This window comes from Gopherus flavomarginatus, chromosome 5, assembly GCF_025201925.1.
Source record: "Gopherus flavomarginatus isolate rGopFla2 chromosome 5, rGopFla2.mat.asm, whole genome shotgun sequence".
NCBI lineage: Eukaryota > Metazoa > Chordata > Testudines > Testudinidae > Gopherus > Gopherus flavomarginatus.
The window spans coordinates 142,898,640-142,922,132 of NC_066621.1; the positions used below are offsets into that span (position 1 = coordinate 142,898,640).

Here is a 23,493-nt window from a genome sequence, read left to right on the forward strand (position 1 = left end):
GCTAGAGCCGCCCCTGAGACCAGGGACAATGGAGAGCCGTTAACTTGAATGGCTCCCATTCAGATGGAAGCACCTTAGGACAACAGGGTGGCTGAAACTAGGAGAACTAGTTTTCTGCAGCTTCTCTGAAGGAGGTTGGGGTTGGGAGCAGAAAAGAGGAAACAAAGAAACCAGGGTTAGTGGTAGGACGTTATAAATCGGACTCTATCAAATTCATGGTCCATTTTTGTAAATTTCATGGTCATAGCATTTTAAAAATCTTGAATTCCATGGTTTCAGATATTTAAATCTTAAATTTCACGGTGTTGTAACAAAACATGAATTTGTATTTAAAAATGGCATAATATAAACATGCAAAGCCCATAAGACTCAGCGTTTCTCAAACTGGGGTCCTGACCCAAAAGGGGGGTTTACAAGGCTATAGTGTGTGGGGGGGATGTCATGTTGCCACCCTTACTTCTGCGCTGCTTTCACAGCTGGGCAGCTGGAGAGCAGCAGCTGCAGGCTGGGTGCCTAGCTCTGAAAGCAGTGCTGCTGCCAGCAGCAGCACAGAAGTAAGGGTGGCAATATCGTGCCCCCCTCACTCCCACAATAACCTTGAGACCCCTCCTTTTGGGTCAGAACCCCCAGTTTAAGAAACGCTAGGTACTTGTGTATACTTTTATCCTATATTATCGGGTATTTTTATAGTATAGGATAAAAGTACATGAAAAACCAGATTTCATGGTCCGTGATGCATTTTTTATGGCCAGGAATTTGGTAGGGTCCTACTTATAAGCACAGAGAGACTCTCAGAATCAAAACATGAAGGTTGGGGCGAGTGGGAGGAACAAAGAGGCATTTTTTTTGTAGCAGAGGGACTTTTCTGACTGAGGGATCGATTCAGCCCAGGGTAAGGCCAAAGGAAGCTGAGCCAGAAAAGAAAGAGAGGGAGACTCCATGATTCAGAGAAGCCATGAGCTGAAGGAGTGGGTATCTGGACACTTTAGAGTAGTGGTTTGCAAACTAGGGCTGCTGCTTGTTCAGGAAAAGCCCCTGGCGGGCCAGGCCGGTTCGTTTACCTGCCGTGTCCACAGGTTTGGCCGACTGTGGCTCACCCTGGCTGTGATTAGCCACTCCAGGCTAATGGGGGCTGCAGAAAGTGGCACAGGCTGAGAGACATGCTGGCTGCCTTTCCTGCAGCCCCCATTGGCCTGGAGCAGCGAACAGTGGCCCGTGGTAGCTGCGTTCGGCCAAACCTGTGGACCTGGCAGGTAAACGAACCAATCCAGCCAGCCAGGGGCTTTTCCTGAACAAGTGGTGGCTCTAGTTTGAGAACCACTGCTGTAGAGAACTCTGCCTTAATCCCAACAAATACTCCAAAGTGGTAAGGAAACTGAGGCAGGGAAATATATGCGGACATTTCTCAGTTTGCCTGAATCTGCATCTTTTTTGTGCTGTCTAATGTAAAGAGTAATTGTTTTAGATTCCCTTTTTTGTAAACCCCTTGGGTTATGTGCTTCGATTATCGCATGTTCCTGATGAGTTAAATGGTAAACTAGCGCATCCACAAGGTTGGTGCTCTGGGAGAGGGTGTGCATGAGCCCCTGTGGTGTCTTCTGGGGCTCAGCACTCGTCCTGGGAGCCTAGGGCAGCTGGACAGCGAGGCCCTATTTCCTTGAAGGGGTAACAGACAGAGAGCCTGTGCCCAGAGAGTGTGCCAGAAAGCTCAAAGAAAGAGATAGTGCTGGAGCCTACCCAGCCTCATGCCTGGTCTACACTAAAAAGTTAGGTCAACCCAGCTATGTTGCTCAGGGTGTGCCCTGAACAATGTAAGTAAGCCGACCTAACCCGTGGTATAGAGAGGAAGAATTTTTCCATTGAGCTAGCTACCACCTCTCAGTGAACCCCTCCTGTTGGCGTTCATAGTGTCTATACTGAAGTGCTACAGCAGCGGAGCTGTGCCACTGTAGTGTTTTAAGTGTAGACAAGCCCTCAGGCAGCTTAAAGCACAAGAGCCCATGGGGTTGGGACCCAAACACAACCTTCTGGGGGGCAGGGGGAGCTCAACCAGGAGTGTAAATTAGACTCCTTGTCCTGACTCTGATCTCATTGTAAATCAGGATTGACTCCACTGAAGTCAATGGAGTCACATCAATGGAAAACCAATGTAAGTGAAAGGAGAATCTGACCCACTTAGACTCCCTTAGACCTATTTAACAGTGTGTGGGCTGGAGCCTCCACTACCTTGCACCAAATGTAGTCATTTACCCCTGTTCAAAACAGATTTACACCCACTGTGCACAGTTGTAATGACTACACTTCACTGCAAGGCAGTGGAAAATCAGGTCCTTTGAGCAGAAGAGTGGGTAACATACACACCAAGGAACTGTAAAGTGTAGGTTACAGCAGAGGGTGGCCTACTTTAACTTATGCCTTGTTCCACTCTGCCTTACTTCCTGGTTTCAAGGAGGCATGATCGGCAAGCATGCGAACATAGCCATGACCCCAGCTTCCTGTTCATTAACTGCAGTAAACGGTTCCTTTCTAGAGCGAGGCACATGCTAGTCCCTCACAAAGGAACAGCAACATGCACTAGAGGTCCTGACTGCCAGCCTGCAGTGATGGCAAGAGGTCTGACACTGCTCCCCAACCCTTGGGGAGCCATTGCAAGTCACAGAAAGATTGCTGCACATATTACCCTGCAGTATTGCACAACAGCACTGATGGAGGGGAACAACAGTCCATCCTGAAGTCAGCCTTGAGCTGCCCCCCTTAAGGAAGTAAAGGAACAGCAGTCTCCAAGTAGGGATGAGAAAGAGAATGGTAGTGAGGTATTTCCAGTGGAGATAGAGAGGTACTGATACCATTTTACAAGGCACTGGTTATAAAACCGCAGCTGGAATACTGGGTAGGATTCTAGTTACTCATTTTCAAGCAAGATGAATTCAGACTGGAACAGGTGCAGAGCCCAGCTACTAGGATGAGCAAAGGGATGGAGGGCCTATCTTCTAAGAGGGGACGAAGAGTTTGGCTTGTTCAGCCTTGCAAAACAATGGCTGAGAGAGGAGCTGATTGCTCTCTATAAACACATCAGGGAATTAAACACCAGAGAGGAAGAAGAGCTCCGGAAGCTAACAGACTATGCTGGCACAAGAACAAATCGATATAAACTGGCCATGAGTAAATTTAGGCTGGAAATTAGGTTTCTTATCAGAGGAGCATGATTCTGGAACAGCCTCCTAATAGGAGTAGTGGGGGCAAGAAACCTAACTGGTTTTAATATGGAGCCTGGTAAGTTTGTGAAAGGTGTTATATGGAAGGGTTGCCTGCCATAGCAGGGGATTGGACTTAGTGACTGAAGAGATCCCTTTCAGTCCTATGTTTCTATTTTCTTAAGTTCTTAGGACTGCAAAAGCAGACTGTACGTAATCCTATAGAAGCTGCTATCCTGCCTTTAGGATGACACAACTGGGGTTCAATCCTAGTGAGCCAAATGTTCCAGGCTTCCTGCCCAGGGTCAGCAGATAAGAATCAATGCGTCTCTTCTCGGTTCCATTTTTTAAAAAACATTGAGTATTAGATATTATGGAAATAATAAAAACAAACAAAGAAACAGGTTAAAAAATGCTTGGTAAAATAAGAAGGCCTGATCCCACAAGCATTTACTGCCAGGCATAGTGCTCCGTACAGTGAAAAGCCTCACTGATTTCCATGGGACTACTTCCAATATTAATCACTAGGTCCAATAACAAGTATTTGCAAGATTAGGCTCCCGGTCAATAAAACAACAACAAAAACCAAAAAAGGATGATTGCACCATGTAACTTGATATTGTCCAATCCGTTTTTCATAATGGGGAAAAATTGTCTGAAATCTGAACCCTTGTTGCATTTTTAGACACAGCAGTTTTAGGATTCCTACTTCAACTGTGATTTTAATAGCATTTTAACATCTGTACCAATAATTAAAATATTTTGTTGTGTATTGTATGCTTTGGGCCAGATTCAAGTGTCACTCCAGATTTATGCCAGTGTCACTGAGAATAAAATTTGGCCCTTCATCTTTAAAGCACATTTGAAACATTACCTAATCATCATCTGACTATGGTATATACCCATTTTACTTATGGGGAAACTGAGACCTGAACTCCCACTGCCTTCAGTGAAAGTGGCAAGTGCTCAGCATGCCTAATATCAAATCAAAAGGGGCAGGTTATGAAAAGGGATCAGGGACAGATTTTCAAGTGCTTTATACACACAATAATTGACTTGCACAAGGAATGAGAACAGAACTGGGACTAGCACTCAGGATTTCCTGATTCTCGTTCCTGAGCTCAGAACATACTGATCTATCAGAGCTGACTTGTGACGTATTCCAACGGAGTCAGTTTGAGAAAAGAGTTAATTACTTCTGAAACTTATTTTTGGCCACGATTATTTGGTAGATTCTCTATTCTGAATGGCTGATCTCTTAGAAGTAGAGTAACCAGATGTCCTGTTTTTAAAGGGACAGTCCCTTATTTAAGCCCTCCTGCAGGCGTCCCAACTTTTTCTTAAAAACAGGCAAATTGTCCCATATTTTCTGTCTCCCTCCATCAGTACTGGCAGGTCCCGCTGCTGACTGGATCCCTGCTTGCCAGCTGCCCTGCCACCCAGTGATTGGGGGGTGGGGGAGGTCCAATGGCCAACGATGGGAGTGGGTTTGCAAAGCTGGTGGCGGAGCAAAGATGCAGCACGCGGGGCTGGACACTCCTCTGCTGGTCATCAGCACAGCACCTTCTGCGTTCCAGCTCTCAGCCAGCAGGGCCTTGCCCCCTAGTCCTGTTTCTGGCTACGCAGTGTGAGCTGCGGTGACTGGTGAGTGCAGGCAGGTGCCAGGCAGCGGCCAGTTCCGTGTCGCCTCTGCTGCCCACCCATCCGCCCTTTACGTGCTCTGCCTCGCACTGTCCTCTCCCTGCTTGCCCCTTCACCTCCCAGCCCTGCTGCTCCTCCAAAGCAACACAGGTAGGGCACGTCCTGCTCCCAGCTCTGTGAGGAGAACCAGTCCCTGGTTGAAGCACTCAGCTCACTAACAGCCTGGCCGGCAGGCTCCTTCCTTCCCCCATTGCCTCTGGTTGGGTTGGCCAGGAGGAACCAAGCCCTGCATGTCTCAAAACCTTGCACAGAGCTGGCATGAGGAAGCCTCTCTAGCCCTCAGATGAGCTTGAGTGGTGGTGGTGGGGGGGAAGGGATTTCCAGGCTGTTCACACCCCGAACCTGCAGGCTACACAGCAGCCCCCTGAGCCCTCTTCACCCCTCTTACCACCCCTCCACCATGGCTCCTGCCCCCCCGGTGGGGTGGGGGCTGCTCTGTCCCCTTGGCACCCACCCTCCCCTGCTGAGCCACTCTCTGTCCGGGTTCGCTGAAGCCCCTGCAGTCAGGTTCCTTGGGCCCTGGTGCACAATGCAGCCTTGGGGCCTAACCCCTTCCTGCCCATGCTGTAGCTGGGAGACAGGAAGCAGTGGGTTATGTCGGTGGCCAGCAGCAGCCTGGAGGTGTTAGCTGCCTTTTGACATTGTGCAAGTGCGCAGGCAGGAAGGGATAAGCTGCTTCCAGCCATGGTGTGGGGGTGGGGGGTGTGTGTGTGTGAGGGTGTGCACACACAGAAGAGATAAGCTCTGCAAAGACATGGGCCAGGTCATCCCTTATCCCCTCATCTTCCCCTGGAGCTGGAAGTAGCTCCTGTCCTTTCCCTCCCGCACAGTGCTGAAAGGCTGCTGCTGGCCATATTCTGGTATGAACCCTGGCAGAAATCTAGGGAGGAGGAGCATGTGACCCTGTGTACTCCCCCACCCCACCCCCCGTCAGGAAGACGTGACCCTAGGTACTGGGAGAGGCGGGTCCATCCCGGAGGCCCAGCCAGGTATGGAGAGCAGAGATTGCTGGGTTGGATGGGCCAGTCACCTCTCCCCACCCCCCTGAGTGAGAGAGGTGTACGTGTGTGTGTCACCTCTCCCTGTGTGTGGGTGGGGGGGAGGTAGGGTGTGTGTGTCACTCCTCCCTGTGTGAACCCTAAATCCTTAAAGATAAGAAGGTAAATAAAAAGAATCCAGCTATGCAGTATTTCTTTTTAACAGAGGCACAGTCAACTTGATGTTGATTTGAATATTTATACTTCATAGTTCTGATTGTTTGCCATTGAACTCACTTTAATATGAGTAATTTTACCAGTTGTCCAGTATTCTGCATAGAGAAATATGGTCACCTTACTTAGAAGTGGGCCTTCCTACAGCCTTCATGTGTGTGTATATGCACACCATGCATTGCACATACACAACACCTACACATGTGCTTGAAAAATGTTGACACCTGTGCACACACTTTGAATAGTCTACTGCAGCTGCAAGTGGGCTCAATGAGTTTTATAAGTGCAAAGTCTAACACAAGGGAACCCATAGCTGTTAAGCTGTTGAAATTCCATGCAGAGATGTTTTCCCCATGTAGATGCATGCACACTTTTGCAAGCACGTGTACGAAGGGAGCAGTCTGAAAATGTGCCCTTCCGGCTTCTAGTTAACACGAGAATCTCCCTGCTGAACAGTTCCAGCCCAAGGATGCTGGAAGATACATTTGACATGCACGTGTTTCTTATTAAGTGAAGCTGTCAGAAAAAGGGAAAGGTTTAGATTCCAGAAGTGGTGGAGCTAAAGAGAAGACAAATGGTTGGGCTGCAGCATTACCAGAGAGACAGTCTCTAGCTAAGTCATGCTGCCCCTGCAGCTCATCGTTCTTCACTTCTCACTGTAAGGCTGCAGATACTCCTTTCCAAGCATGTCTGCAGTGAGATTAAACTACAGATTGCAAAACACTTTCTTTTATACCTAATCCCTGTGCTGCAGGCAAATTAGGGAGGAGAATACAGCAAAGAAGCAGGATTAATTTCACTCGGTATGCCTCTCTTGTTGTTCCATGAACATAGGGCCATATTCTGTTACAATGGTGTAAATTCAGACCAGTTCCACTGACTTTAGTATAACAGAGTTGAATTTACATGGGTATAACAGCAGAATTTGGCCTGTGATCTTTAAATTACAGCATCAATTAAAACCCCTTTAATTTCACTGTAGTATTTTTTTTGCAAATTTTCTTTAAGGTTTTTACTCAAAAAGCATAGACAGCCCCACGAGGGTGCTGTTGTGTGGCAACGGAGTACCACATAAATTAAGCAAACTCTGGGTATTATCTCTAAAAATATGTGTTTATAGCTCCCTGCCAGTTTCTGACTAATGCTTTTGTTTGTTGCTATAGTGAACCACACATGAATCTGATAGCCAAAAGCATTCTTATGACTAACCTTCGCTCTCTGGGGACTGAAAAATGGAATTACAAAACAATCTGAGGAGACTGTGGGAGGAAACACCTTTTTTGGCACAAGATCCACCAACATTAAAAAGAAGACTATCGAGAGTGGAAAACATTAGAAATGGGAACTGTGCGGCTGGGCTGGCTTTAACCTACAGTGATCCAAACAGAGCCTCTGTCTAAAATGAAACATAGAAAGTTGTCTTATTTGTGCAGGGAGCAGTACTGGGAGCTCTCACCAGGTGTTGTGGGATGGATCCAAAGCCTTTGGAAATCAATGGCCTCTTGGGATCAGAACCCAAGGCATTCACAGCCTGCTCACTCAAAATCCTTTTATCTGATTCAATGACACATAAGCCAATGGTTTGAATTTTCTCACTTTCTATTATTGTTTGTATTTTGGTAGCATCGCGAAACCTCTACCAAGATCAAAGTCCATTGTGCTAAGCACTGTACAAACACAAAGTGAAAGAGAGTCTCTGCCCCAAAGAGCTTACAGTCTAAATGGACGAGGCACATGACGGGAGAGGAAACGGAACTGATGTGACTTGCATAACACAGCAGATCAGTGGTAGAGTCAGGGACAGAAATCGCCTCCTCCCCCCACATGTTGCCTCAGGAAGACGCGGCCCCAGGAGAGGCAGGTCCGTCCTGTAGGCTCAGCCAGGTATGGAGGGCAGAGATTGCTGGGCTGGGTGTGTCAGTCACCACCACCATCCCTGGGTGAGGGAGGTGTACGTGCTACTGTCCAGGTCACTGGACCAGGCTACCCAGCTTTTTTTGTTTAAAGAAAGAATTTCCTACCTACAGGAAGAAGTTTTCTATCTAAAGAAAAGTTCAAACCATTTCTAAAATAGAATAACTTAATCTATATTCTGCCAGACCACATTTATGTTATTGTTGCTTCATTATTTATTTTAAACAACCCTTTTCTTCCAGGCTGTGCAAATATCAGGGTAAGGTATTATTGTCTATAGGAAAAATCAACATTTTCTATTGATATTAGATATCTGACCACAGCCTGCATGCTGCCTCTTTGTCCAGAATGTTTCCATTATCAAAACTATTTTCAAAGGGTTTCATCATTTGGTGGAGTCCTCAATGGAAAATTATCTGAGCTCTATGTATAGCTCTGTTGCGAGAGATTCCAACAGAGTCTGATGCCAAACAGCCATTGACTTCCCTGTAGACATTAGGAAGTATCTTTTTTTTGACTAGTGAACACAAGATAAATGACTGGGATACAGGATACTGCTATAATTTGAAATGCACATGTCATGGGACTTATACTGTAGCTGCTGATCATTTAATTACATAGCACCAAATCCCCAACTACCCAGATTTCGTTGTGTCGAGCAAATCTTCACTGGACTCTGTGAAACTGATATTATGACATGTTAAATACTAAGGGGAAGCTACATGATCATTTCCATCCTGTACCCAGTAATAACTATTGAATTTGTTTAAAGCTAGCTTTTGAATCAGTTTAACTTTAAATATTTTCACAAAAGATCAAGTATTTTGTCACTTAACTCTTAATTGAATTCATTTATAGGTAGGGCCCTACCAAATTCACGGTCCATTTTGGTAAATGTCATGGTCACAGCATTTTTAAAAATCTTGAATCTCATGGTTTCAGATATTTAAATCTTAAATTTCACAGTGTTGTAACTGTGGAGGGTCCCAACCCAAAAGAGACTAGGGGGTTGCAAGGCTACCCTTGGGTAGTGTAGGAGGCTTCGCGGTATTGCCACCCTTACTTCAGCACTGCTTTCAGAGCTGGGTGGCCAGAGAGTGGCAGCTGCTGGCCGGGCACTCAGCTCTGAAGGCAGCACTGCCACCAGCAGCAGCACAGAAGTAAGAGTGGCAATACCATACTTGTGCACTACTGCTGGTGGCGGCACTGCCTTCTGGGCTAGGGACCTGGCCAGCAGCCACCACTCTCCAGCTGCCCAGCTCTAAAGGTAGCACAGAGGTGAGGATGGTAATACTATGCCCCCCCCCCACAATAGCCAGATTTCACAGTCTGTGACACGTTTTTCATGGCCAAGAATTTGGTAGGGCCCTATTTATAGGGCAACTAACATGAGGCATCTGAGCCACGTACAAAATAAAGACCAAACACAAATAGCTATAAGGCAGTGGTTTGTCCAATTGTGGACTGTCGCTCACTATAGGACTCTGGAACACTTACTGGTGGTCTGGGGAGAGGTCACAGGAGGTCATAGAATGCTGGCTCCACCTCTCTGCTTTCAGCTGCTTCTACAGATGCCCAGGCTTTTCATTAAATGTCTGAAAAGGTGCCAGCCTAGCTGGCTCCGTGCTGTGGACAAGAATCTGAAAGCACCAGCAGGTACTGAAGACACCAGCGTAACAATTAAAAATAGCTCAATATCCTAACGTTATTTATTTATCCACATCAATAACTGCTATGGATGGTGGAGGGATGCCGTGTGATCTGGGCTAGGAGGGAAGATGGTCTGTGCAATCAAAAATGGGGGCAGAGGTGGTCCGCAAAACAAACTCTTGTTCCATCCTGAAGAGCAAAGCGCAAGCAACTAGCCTAACATCACTATTATGATTATTGTTCCTTAGATCTTATATGGCACTTCTCATCCATCGCTCTCAAAGGGCTTTACAAAGGAAGATAGTGATGTTAGGCTGGCTGCTTGCGCTTTGCTCTCCAGGACGGAACTAGAGTTTGTTTTGCGGACCAAATCTCTGTTTTGCAGTGATGGAAACTGAAGCAGCACAGTGAAGTGACTAGCACAAAGTTTCACAAGAAATCAGTGCAGAGCCAAGGCTAGAACCCAACTGTGTTGGAGCTCAGGGCTAGCTCTACAGGACTACACTACCTCCCTCAGCTAACGGGGGAAAGGAAATGCTTCATATTTACTTTCCCATGTCTTCCCTGCTCTCTCTTTGTCAACAGAAACTGAACCAACCAAGCCTGGAGAATGCAATTGTTTCCAACGCTGGCAAGGAAGTCAGTTTGCATTTTTATTGAATCCAGCCCTAAAAGAGAGCTAGGAAATGATTTCTTTGCCAGCTATAGCAGGAGTCCTTTAATTTTATGTATACATATATATTTACTCAAGGAAAGTGCTATGTAACAGATATTAATTATTGTTTGAATAAATGCTTTGTTTTCAATATAGAATTTCAATATTGAAAACAATGTATTTACTCAAATAATAATCAATATCCGTTACATAGCACTTTTCCTGAGTAGATCACAAAGCACTTTACATAGGAGGGCAGAATCATTATCCGCATTTTAGAGATGGGGAAACTGAGGCACAGGCAAGGGAGTGACTTGACCAAGGTCAGCCAGTAGTAGAGCCAGGCATAGAACCTGGGTAATCTGAGTCCCAATACATTGCTTGGTCCAGCTGACCACACTGCCTCCATTATTTTTAAAACATTCTTGTGGCGATTTGATGTGTTTGTGCAGCGCTTAGTATGCAGGAGACCTGGAATAGTAATAACAATGATAACTGATTGATCTAGCTCCCTTTCTTTCAAATCCTACTGGATCAAGATTTGGTAAGTATGCACTAGAATTTATTATATACAATAATAAAAAATCTTCAATGCATTTGTGTTGTACTGGCAGGGGAGGTGGGCCACAGCAGTGGGGCACTGGCGCTGACCTCAGTGAGGAGTTCTCCTTAAAAACTGGTGGTCCGATCAGTGTTAATTTTACATCCCTTTAAAATACAATATAAGACACAGTATCTGTCTAGGGCGTCACTCTCACAGCCTTCCCAGGAGCTACGGATGTTTATTTCTATTTCTATTGAGATGTGTTGGTATCTACTGCTTCTTCAGCTCCCCTATGTATTCCTGTCTGGGTAAGCCTGGATATCTGGGTGATCATCAGCTAGGATATTCCATTACTTGCCTCCCTTTTTTCATTTCAGGGCAAATACCACTCCATTTTTACTGCCAGTCACTATAAGAATCAAGAAATGCTGGACAGGCAGGTTTTGTGGTGCTGCTGCTGTAACTTCATTGCCTGTAGCTCTGGCAAAAGGATATTTCAGAGGAGCTGATCAGTAATTAAAAGGGCAGATGCAGGTAACAGGCATTTTATCACCCCCCACCTATATGCTGGTGTAAACAAAAACACTTTGACATTGAAAGCTGTAGATAACGTAAAATATTTCCTTTACAAAAATCCTGCACTCATGATTTCTCTTGAACACAGAAGTCAGTGTTGCAAAGGTAGCCCTCTGGTCTGACGTTCTGCGCTTCTCTATGACAGCAGACTGTGAGCCCCACGTGTAGCAGGAATAGGACACTGACACTAACTTCTGCTGTGTGGGTCTGAGAGGAGAAACTTGCACTAAGGGATTTACTGAATAAGGGCAGCTATCGCTTTGCCCCAAGCAGCCTGAGCCTAGGAGGACTAGAAATCACTGAGAGTTCTTGGAAGCCCCACAGACAGTAAAACAAACTCAACACCTCCAGAAAAGGTTTCTTTTTTTCTGCTAAAATGCTATTCTTGTTTTTTTTAATCTCACCCTCCCCTCCCCCACCTTCACCCATTTGTCTGTTTTATCCACCTTTTTGGTACTTGGACAGTAAGTTCTTTCGGGGCAGAAACTGTCTTGTTACATGTCTGTACGGCACCTAACAGCATGAAGGCCTTGATCCTTGTTTGTGGCTCTGAGAGGTGCCATCATAATACAAATAATCAGTAGAAAGATGTAATCGGAGTAAGACTACAAGCAGTCTGACTGTTGCTTTTCTGTAAACAATAACTAGCTTGAGAGACCCCAGATTTGACTCTGCCTTCCTCACAGGGACATTTTCAAACTTAGATTTTTATCCCTTGAAAGAGACTTTGTTAGTCCTTCCTTAAAAAATAGGGCTACAGTCATAGTTCAGTGGACGGAGCACTGGAGTGGGAGTTAGCAGACCTGAATTCTAGTCCTGGCTCTGCCCCTAGCCTGCACAGTAACCTTGGGTAGGTTATGTGCCTGCTCTGTGCCTCAGTTTCCCTATCTGTAAGATACGATACTTACCTAATTTGTAGAGCGCTTTGAGATCAGCTGATGAAAAGCGTTAGGTCAGAGGTAGATGGTAGTATTAGCACAAAGGCAGGCTCTCCTAGTACCAACTCATGATGCCCAGGTTCCCTTCTTTGTGAGCCTGGTGTGCTTGAAACTGACCAGACTCATAGGTGTCTCCAAGCAAGCCAGTGCATCAAAATCTGATCACTGTCAGTCTCCAGCTTCCTCAGAAGAACTGAGTCAGCACACCCTGCTTGTTGTTGGCATGTCAGCCATCCCAGATGCTGGGCTGTTATGGCCATATGTAGCCCAATTTTGGAAGGAATAGTGTTTTTTTCACTATTATACATTTTAAAAGAGAAAAATGTGGGAGAGTCAAGTTTTGATTGAGTTGGTGGCACTTAACACCTGTTTTGCACTCACTTTGCACTGGGTAAATTACCCTGCAAGGTGCAGGGCAGTGGAGAATCAGACTCATTGTGTATATCTCTGGGAGCATGCAGTGGGGCTTCGCAGTTCTGTATCCACCCTATTTCGAGGCTGCGCTTTAAAGCATCAATACAGCTGTCAGTTGGTGTTTTAAAGCACGTGAATTTACTTGCAGTTCCCCACCGCAGGCGTGCTGGTAAGAGATAGAGCTTTGATTCCTTGTCCCAGTTCTATGGCTCGGTCAGCATTACCAAGGGACCATGCACCCGTCATGTGGCAGGGGTCAGTATCTGCAGGCTCCAGTGATAACTGTTACAGCTTCCATTAAAAAAAAAAAATCAACTGTAAACCAACCAAAAAGTCCAAGCACAGCGAACGTGGCCAATTAATCAAACACAAATGGAGATGTCAGGGCAAATGACCTGAACCTCCTGCCCGATGAGAGAATTATGTCGCTTCTTATTGGTCATGTGTCAGTACATATGGTCTATAAACCTCAAAGGCTCTCTGATCACATGGCCACCTCTCAACACAGTTCCTTCTGCAATGGCTTCTGCAATGGCTTGGCTGACTGCTGAGGTGGCTTCATTGCCCATAGACTGCTGCTTGCAGGCTTTTCCAGTGTCACTGACTGGGATGCTGTCGGCATTCTCTCCATCCTCAAGAGAGAATAGAATTATCTTTGGCTGGGTTTAGATGTTTTCTGTTCCCGTAGGAGTGCTCCTCAAAGTAGTTATGACACGTGACCTTGGTGTGCATGAGATAGCTGCTACCTTGGCAGGGTGCCAGATGCTTCTCTGTTTGAAAGCGAACATGCTTGCCAACTTTCAATGGGCGTAACTATTTGGCATTCTGACTGCAAAGCTTCTTCTCTTCTGGTTTCCTGGCATGCTCTTCTGTATCCAGGCTTAGCTGTCTTTGACTCTGGAGTCCTGTGTGCAGAACTTGCTGGATTGGGCCCATAATAAGCTTCTTTTCAGATGTTGCATGAGTTTGAAATCTCCTTTCAAGAGCATTGTGAGAACTGAAAAAATTGAACGTCTTCCCCCCTGCCCCGAAAACACCTTGCCTCAAGTCCCCCCTTGTCTAATTTAATCTATTTCAGAGGCATCTAATCTTATCATCTAATCCTGCTATCTATGAGATTTCTGCATCACACATTTTGCATACATAGTGAATTCCTCCTGTTGGGAAACACAGCTGAAAGTACATCTGCCACCCAGCATCCCTCATTGCTGCTGCTTGATGCTTGGCTGTGAAATTATTTCCCACGCCGTTTGTGGCCCACCCTTTAGCAGGAAGGAGTGTTTTGATTTTTAATTGGTAGCAATGTACTTTGCGGCATTCACGTTTAAACTGCAGAAGTGCCCAGGAGATTTATCTAAGTTGGGGCATCGTTGTGCTAGACTCTGCAGACAAGAGTAAATGACAGTACCTACTTGCTACTGCATCTGTCATCAGCCACACTTGGTAGCAGCTGCTATGGTAAATGTTATAGATTGTAAGGCCAGCAGGAATCATTGTGATCATCATCTAGTGTGACCACCTGCATAACAACGGCAGTAGAACTTCCCCAGAATTAATTCCTGCTTCTAGTCTAACAGCTGTGCTTGAGCTGCAGTATAGCTTTTAGAAAAGCATCCAGTCTTGATTTAAAGATTACTAGTGTTGGAGAATCCACCACAACCCTTATTAAGTTGTTTCAGTGGTTAATTACCCAAAACCAATGTCAGTACTTCTCCTTAGAATTCAGTCTGAGGAACCTACAAATCACTGCTATTCTACAACCATCTGTGCCGCTGTCCTGCCTCCCGTTCCTAGATTTACATTTCACCTTTATTATTTCCATTATATGGTATTTTATATTCTAACATTCCCTGTATAACAGGACCTTCTAATCAGAATACCTTTTGAATGCCCACACTCCCATCCATACTGTGCTCCTCATTGGCGATGGTATGGAAATGTTTCTCTGGTCTTCTGCAGGAGGAGTCCTGTGGACTAAAATGGACTTGTGCAGCTGTGAAGTGGGCAATTCTGCTGACTTGGGATTAGTAGTCCTAGGTGGGGAGGAGAAGAGAAACGAGGCAGAGAGCTCCTTTGCAAACAAAAGGCTTGGCATGCCCAGTGGTACTTGTTGGAAATAACTGGCTACTACAGAGCCACTTTCGGCAGTAACCTCCTCTTACAAGAGTCGCATCGTTAGTAGCTGCATACAGTAGAGTCTCTATTTACTTTCCTAAAAACAAATCAGTATATGCAAGAGATTACACACACCCTGAAACTAATCTGCAAGCACTAGGCTTCCTTTTGTGGCTTTTTGGTTTTCTTTTGGATAAACAGGGTTTACATATTTGGCCAATAAAACATACAATTTACCAATTAATTTGTAACTGGTGTCACAACATTTGAGATGTCTGATTTCCTTGCATCAGCCAATACAATTATACCAATCAGCTTCTCTTAAAACGCTAAAGAGAAACAGTTTTTAAAAGCGAAGGTGGATCACTCCTGAGTTAACTTTACCCAATCCATTTCATTCATAAATTCCTGCCAGACTGACTGAAGCAGTTAAATCCACTATGGATATACAATCCAAATGCGGGTCTAGTTTAACACTGCTTTACTAAGAAATATCACTAAATTTATGCATTCCACGATTGTTTCATGCCATGTTTCCATCCAGTTCTCTGCAAATCACCAAAGTAACTGAAATCTCCCTCTATGAATATTTTGCGTGAAATATTTCTAAAAAACATCTTGTTTTCAACTGCTTACCATATTATAATAGTTAATTAATGGTCATATTATGCCCTGGTGCAATAGTTCGTTAAGAGTTTAATAGTGACATATCACCACTCTTATTTTTTCTAGCGATGAATAGCTGTAAATATGAAACCTGATTATAAAAAGTTAGGCTCACAATTGCACACTGCTACCACAACTGTGTAAATAGCCATGTAATTACTCAGTTTGCCAGTATAATGGGGATGGAGTAACTGCTTACTTTAGTTAGGCACAGAATTGTATGCAGATTTTGCTGCACAATTACATGCCTTATTTCCCTTCCCCCTCCATCAGTCCCATAATGTGCAAGAAGTCAACTTTAACTAGTGATAGGAGACGCAAGTCAGATCAAATAATAATCAGCTCAAACTTTCACCTAAAACATGAACCACACCAAAACCTGACCTTGTCTGAGCTTTGAAAATGTTGGGAAATGTTTAATGACATTTTTGCATGCTTCTCTAATCTGCCTCAGCTGATATTAGAAGCAGACATAGTACAGGAAAGGCTCAGCTAGAACCAGGAAATGTTTGCCATCTCATGAGAAAGCTGGTTCTTTTGAAATTTCTGGACTGATTTTTTTATTCTGACCTTGGACTTTCTAATAAACTCGGGTACATTTCACATAAAAAGATTTTTGGATGCTTATCTGAACTAAATGGACACGTCAAACCTTTTTGAGGTTCACTTTCAACTAGCTTTAACCACATTTGTTGGATAGAAGCAGTACTTAAAAATGATTAACTACTACTTATAATTCACTTTTCATCTTCAGAATGCTGTACAGCTGTTAATTAAATAGTCCTCACAATGCGGGTAAAGGAATATCACAGTCCCCACAGGATTTCAGTTCTTGCACATGTACTTTGAGTATTCGCTTTAGTCTAAGACTCAAATTCTTCACCACAGCCCTCCAAATAATTTTGGTGGGGCTGGATGGGTGGAGCAGCATGAGGTCAAGACATGGCAGGGGTAAGAAAAGACTGGGCTTCTGGGCACTGGTGGAATGGTAAGGAATTTTAGATCAGCATTGGCTTAGGGTAAAAGGTTTGGGAGCAGGGGATTTAGTTGGAGATTGGTCCTGCTTTGAGCAGGGGGTTGGCCTCGATGACCTCCTGAGGTCCCTTCCAACCCTGATATTCTATGATTCTGTGACAGCTGGAAAGCGAGCATGTGAGGGGTCCAAGGAGAGTCTTAAGGAGAAGCTTAGCAGGTAATGCTGATGGCCATGGGAACAGTCATTACTTCATTAAGTTAATTTAGGCAGGGGGAGGTGGCGGATTGCCTGGCTTCTGGTACTGAACAAGGAGAGAAAAATGTTTAGCAGATCCCAAACTTTGGAATCTCCATTAGAACCACAATCAGCAGGCACCTCAGAGGATTCATCTCTCAACAGGAGGGTCCTTAGCTCTCAGCATGTGGAGCAAGAACGAAGGCAGAAGCTAGGTAAAGCTGTACTTTAAAACCAGATAGCTGCAGTGATGACATGGCTGTTACAGTTACCTTGTTTGTATACTAAAGTTACAGCCTAATGCTGTTAAGTTAAGTGGAGGGCGTATTTATTCTGCTGTGTGGACAGCAGACTGGATATTTACTATCCTCTTGGACCATTTTCTAATGGCGAGTGTTTTTCAGCTGGCTTGGCAGTGATATTAATCTGATTACTTTTATTTGCACTTGGGCAAAAAAGTAACTTTCTACAGAGACCGAGGAGTCTTTACTTGGCAGATGAAGCTGATCCCTTTGATGCCCCTACTGTGTCATGCGTTTTTGTTTCTGCTCTCTTAAGTTTGGCTTGCGATCATGCGCTGTCACCGTGGGCCTGAACTTGTTCTGCTAGTTGTCAATAGGAGTTTCAACATTGGGAGCAAGATAAGGCCCTGCACATGTTACATCCTTTATTCAGGGCCGGGGCAAGGAAGTTTCACGCCGTAGGCGAATCTTCCACCTTGCGCCCCCCCCCCCCAGCTGCCCTGTGGCAGCTCCCTGCCCCACCTGCCCTGACGCACATCCCCTGTGGCAGCTCCCCCCACAGCCCTGAGGCATCCCCGCGGCAGCTCCCCACCCTCCTGGCCCGGGGAGTCGTGTGGCACCTCCCCCACACAGCTCACCTCTGCTCCGCATCCTCCCTGAGCATACTGCCCCCATTCTAATTCTCCTCCCAGGCTTGCAGTGCCAAACAACTGTTTGGCACTGCAAGCCTGGGAGATGGGAGAAATGGAGCAGCGACAGCATGCTCAGGGAGGAAGCGCTGTAAAAAAAATGGGGGTCAGTGCTTTTTGGAGCCCCCAAATCTTGGCATCCTAGGCAACCACCTATTTCGCCTTAATGGTAGCATCGGCCCTGCCTTTATTGCTTCTGCGTATTAACCAGTCTGGATTATTTTCAGCAACCATTAAAGCCATTGTTTTCCCTCTTTGCCCCACCGCTGTGGATCAGATTGTGAATGACCCCTCGGTCACTGCTTGTTCTCTGACAATCAAGTGTCGATTCCCTTGACTGCTACAGGAAGGCACTGTCCTTCAGTGACTTTATTTACCCACCTAGAGCCTTCGGGGGGTACAGCTACATTTGAGCTGGGAGGGGTGATCCCCAGCTCACGTAGACATACCCAAGCTAGCACAGAAAAATAGTGCGTCCATAGCAGCTGTGTGGACTAGCTGCTCCCAATCCAATCCCATTTCACCCACAGAGTATCTACTTCGCTGCTGGCCTGAGCAGCCACCTGAGCTGCCACAGACATGGTATTTTTAGGTGTTATCTTGAGCACAGCTAGTTCAGGTACGTCCAGGTGAGCTGGGCCCTGCCCCTCCCGGCTCCAAGGAGACGTACCCTTTTTTGAAATAGGAGGGTCATTAAGAAGGATGTAGCACATGAAGGGCCCCATCCTTTCCCTTGCTTCCACCATTCGAGGCAATAAAGCCCTGCCTTACAATATCTGGAGGATGAAGTGTGCCTGGCTACTGAGTGGTCTTAGGTACTCTCCTCTCTCACACCTTTATTCTTCCCATGCAGGGGCCAGGCGCTGCTGCCGTTCACAGGAAGGATCCTTCTCCTCACTTGTCCCAAAGATGGAGCTGAAGCATCTTCCTGACCTCTTCCAACCTGCTAGACCTCCAGGCTGAGTGCCCTAATCTCCATCTGACCCAGCCTCAGAGCAAGCAGAGGGAGCTAGATCCTAGCTAGTCCCTCAGGAGTAGGGCCTTTTCTGGAGGGAGAGGGAATGCTGCAGGCACTGGGAGCTACAGGGAGTGGGATGGGCCGCTGTTGTTGGACTGCCTGGGTATGGAAGGAGAGGTGGCACTAGGATCCAGAGAGGAAGCGAAGTGTGAGAGCTCCAGTTTTACTGCCTTTGGCAGAGGTTGGTCCTGCCTGAGCTATGGAGCTACCCCTGCTTGTACGGAATGTCAGGTCCCCCACCTTCAGGCAGAGCTATTCATGCTTGTGGCTAGGAGATTTCTTGGTGGAAGGTTGCAGCATTATGGAGCCATTCTTTAAATGACCCAGTAGTGTAAGGCTGAACCTGCAGCCGTAGACCCCACAGCAGCATGCTAGGTTGTTCTTCCTGAGGGTGATAGCCCTTACTTTTCCAAAGCGCGTTTTGCTGGCTATATATCATGGACTGAGTTTATAGCACACAGAAATGGCTATCTATATATGATACACTGTAGGTTACTTTCCCACCTTTAAAACGCCCCCATTTCTTCCCTGACTGGTTATTATTTCAACTCCCTAGTGTTTTTCTGGTTCTACAGTACAACAGAGACCCTTTTTTTCAAAGTCAGTATATTCAAGAACAAGAGCTTTGGTGATTCTTTAAAGACTCAACCAAGAAGCATAAATTCTTATTGCTTTGCGAAGAGCAGAATACTTCTTGGAATAAATCATTAAAGTCCAAGTTCTGCCACCCTTATTTACATTGAGTAATATTGTGCCTTTATAACCAACGGCACCTCTTACAGAGTGAAGCACTGGCAGTGTATTATAGACAGATGGTTGGATTTCATTGCAGTGTTGAGCTCCATGTCCAGCCAAAAGTGAATAAAGGCATGTTGACCTCATTTTGGGGAATTCAGATTCATCTCCCAAGATGATTAATAACCTAAAATATCCACTGTCTCCAAACCCCTGGAGAATTATCACTAACAAACCATACAGACACCCCTTCTGATTGAAAGACCTTGCCATCTTTCATACTAAACACAGCTGTACAGTAGATTGGAATTTAGCCATCTTCACTGAATTACTTTTAAGTGCAGAGTATACAGTCAAACTGACTTTACTTTAAGAAGATTTACACAAACTATGTAGCCTAATAGCTGAGTGTACTTTACGAGAGTGCCACACCAAAAATAGTAAAATGACAAGATCAAAGAAAGTTTGTTTATGCTATTTCAGCTAAAAATCTACATTATCCAACAGAGAAGCTAAAGCCAGCATAGAATTTATTAACACTGTAGCAGGACTAGTGCTGTTTTATAGTTTAACTTTTAAGGTTATTGCAAATAAATGTTTCAATCCCACTTGTTAGTTTAAAAAGAAAAAAGAATCAGCAGCCCAATAAAAAGTCCTCAGGCATGATGCATTTTATGCTCCTGATTAAACTCCTAAAACACTGTATATACGAGTACGCTAGCATAAAGTTTTGAGAGGAAACTCTCTTTAGGGCTGTGAATAGTTTATATACGGTTATTTTTTAGTATAACAACCTGTAGAAGAAAAACAATTACAGTTATCATGATAATTATATGGAGTAGAATTAAATCTTCAGAGTGTCATGTTTCACAAATCACAGAGAACAACTGTCACTTCTGTGGTACAGTCCCATCTGTTTGGTGTCTTCTAATTTGAAAAATGTTGTCTTTTTTCTATCAAAGACTTTAAAGCTGCCAGATCTTTCTCTGGGTAGCTACAAATGCAATGCTGCCCCACTTCAAATCCCCTGGCATTGAATGTACCATTATGTTAATCTGATCAAAGATCTTTAAGGTGCACAGTAACTGTGTTGATGGGATTATATAAGAACCTAGATAGGTAGACAGACAGATCATAGCCAGGTTTTATTAGCAGGTTTTGCTGGAGCAATCTCCCGTAGGAAAGATATCTGAGATCCCATTTGCACCAGCAAGGTTGTGCATCTCTGTCTTTAAAATCTTTGAGGGTGTTTCTAACCTCAGATACTACCAATATATAGGGTGCTTAGTGCCATGCACATATATTATGACTCTGTATATATTGTATATGGTATTTATTATATACAGTGCACATATATACAGTATCCCTCTTGTGGGAGCATTATCTACTGTAAAATACAACTGTATGCATACAGTGGAAACCACATGTAGAAGAATCATCTTCATGATAAGACAACTTCATTTGCAAGCAAATTGCACATTGTGGTGCATTGAAACAATTTGGGAGTAGGATTTTAACTTAGTACAAACAGCTTTACTATGTCCTAGTTCACTGTGAGGGGTTTCACTGTAAAGTATATAGAGTGGGGAGGAGGGAAAGATATGTGCCTGAAATGGACAAGTTGTTGAATCTTAAGATGTGTGCAGGACTCAAAGCTGATTGTACACTGAAAGCTTTTGATATCTATGTGTGTGACTGAGAATGAGATCAGAACATTCTCAATCCTGCTGTGAACTCGCTTGCTAATGTGTAACACTGCTTCTCCAAATGCAAGAACTAAGCAAATGAGATGTGGAAGCACTTAACTCTACGCCCAGCCACATGTGTTATATTTGGGTGCACCTTATTTTAAGTCTCAACTATTTTCCTCCCTCAGCATCACCAGATTTCCGATGGTCAGTATATGTGCATGTCTGTGTATGTTTCACTGATCTAGTGCATAGCTGGTAGCATGGCACCTTTATGACAGTCATTATATCAAAGCACACATGCAGCTACAATTCTAATTTAAGAGCCCCTTCATTTATTGCAAACGTGCGCACACTGCATCATAGAAAGAGAGAGGGATGTTTAAACAAACTTACCAAAAATAACTGAAGTTCTCAAAAGTTGCCCTGAAGTTGAAATTGCCCAGAACACCAATCCAGAGCCTGCCCCCCCAAGCTCTCGCTCTTTCTCACTCTCTCTCTATTGCATTTGGAATATGGGCAGTGCAGAAATCCAGCAAAACAATTTTCCTTCTATGTGGACTGGGGCGTTTCTCTACAGTCAGAAAGGGAGTGGCTGAGCCCCGGTGAGGCTTGTTGCCATACCCTAAGCCAAAGAGTGCAGTCGCAGATGACATAGCCTGTGAAATTCAATACCCACTGTCCTGAAGCAACAGCTGTAATGCTTCATTTAGGGCAGGACTGAACTCTGCGCTTGCTAGGAACTCACACTGGAGTGTAGAAGGAAAGTGTGGGTTTCAATACATGCTCTGTCTTTGTCCCACTGTGAGCCTGCGACTGCAAGCACTTGTATCTGTACAAGGTGGAGAGACAAGCACAACTTCCTTGTGACTGAAAACACATCGGGGATGAGAGAGAAAGCAAATGAAACATCTCTTTTCCTGAGATCCATTCCCAGGCATAACTACGTCATTAACAATCTATTTGTACTGGATATAGCTTCTCACACCAGCTCAGTTCTAACACACAATTCTTTTCATCTTCTTTTATTGTCAACAACTTATTACTGTTAAAAATTGGACACTGAAACTAACAGATCTGGCTGCACCGTTTGCTTATCTCACATACGTGGTACTGTGAGTTAAAGCTAGGGAGTGCCATTCTGTTCTTACTGCTGTCTTGGCAATGTGTCCTGATACTAAGACATGAGGAAAGTTGCTTAGCATTGGCAAAAACTGGTTTGCTCAAGTTCAGAGTTCCTCCCCTCTCCTGTTTTCTAATACCCACCTCCCCAAGAGAAGTCATGGCAGTGACTATTACGCTTCCAGAAATCAGGGCAGAGGAAATGCAATGCATCAGTGTTCCCTCCAAAGAGTTGTTCTAATTTTTTACATTCGCTAAAACATGTAGGGGCCCAGGGGATACTGCAAAACGCAAACTGGAAACAAAGAGAGAGTTGGGAGTGTCCCACAATGTGTCCAGCTACTTTGCCAACACACCAGAGCAGAACAGAATAGGTAAAAAATATGCTAGCGAGGGGGAAATGACTGTGTTTGCAGGGTTGCTTCATTTCACATCAGGGCAGATGTTGTATAGTTCGGCATTTTTAGAGCTTGAAAAATATTTAAACATGCAGAATTTGATACACTAAATGTTCTTTAGACCTGAGTTTATAAAACAGAGGTGTTCCTAATTTGCACACACATTTACTGCATCTCCATGTGGCAAACAGGTATTTGCTCATGAAAATCAGCTGTATAAGTTTGTTTTATTTTGTGCGTGCAGAGCCCCACACTTTATAAAAATCAGGTGCCAAACACTGAAATGTGTACAGGATAAAACCAATTTTGGTGTTTATCTAACACCGCAAGTAGCTTTACAAATCAAATAAAGGCAGAGCACCAGATTGTTAAAGGTATTCATGCACCCAGAGTCCCTGTCCTAACAAATTTGCCATGGAAACCAAGACAAATACAGAAGGTGCAGGTAGCAAATACAGGAAGAGTTTAAGGGAGGGGAGGGGAGTTTAAGGGTGAGGTTATGTGGATGCTTGGGCAAGCAGTGCACCTGTCAGTAAACCTGTCTATTACATGGGGTATATTACAATGGTTTATAAGTCTCCCCAAAGCAATGTGTTTTTATGTGAGGCCTATGGTACAGAGGCAGCATGAAGATGGTCTTGGGCATCAGGAAAAAGAGCATGGGCCCAAAATCCTTGAAGGTATTCATAGAATCCAGGGTCAGAAGGAACCATTGTGATCATCTAGCCTGACCTGTATAACACAGGCTATAGAACTTCCCCAGAATAATTCCTAGAGAAAAATATCCAATCTTGATTTTAAAATGGTCAGTGA

The 23,493-nt window shown here is 44.7% G+C and overlaps 1 protein-coding gene across 50 annotated transcripts in view; it reads right to left on the reverse strand.

The window, feature by feature from the left end:
• AHNAK2 (AHNAK nucleoprotein 2) overlaps positions 1–21,642 on the reverse strand; it is an 83,705-nt gene extending 62,063 nt beyond the window's left edge. For all 50 annotated transcript variants that reach the window (XM_050952489.1, XM_050952486.1, XM_050952484.1 and 47 more), the window contains exon 1: positions 21,557–21,642. The gene's annotated coding sequence lies outside the window, so the exon portion shown is untranslated. The remainder of the gene's footprint in view (positions 1–21,556) is intronic.
• Positions 21,643–23,493: the final 1,851 nt, after the last annotated feature.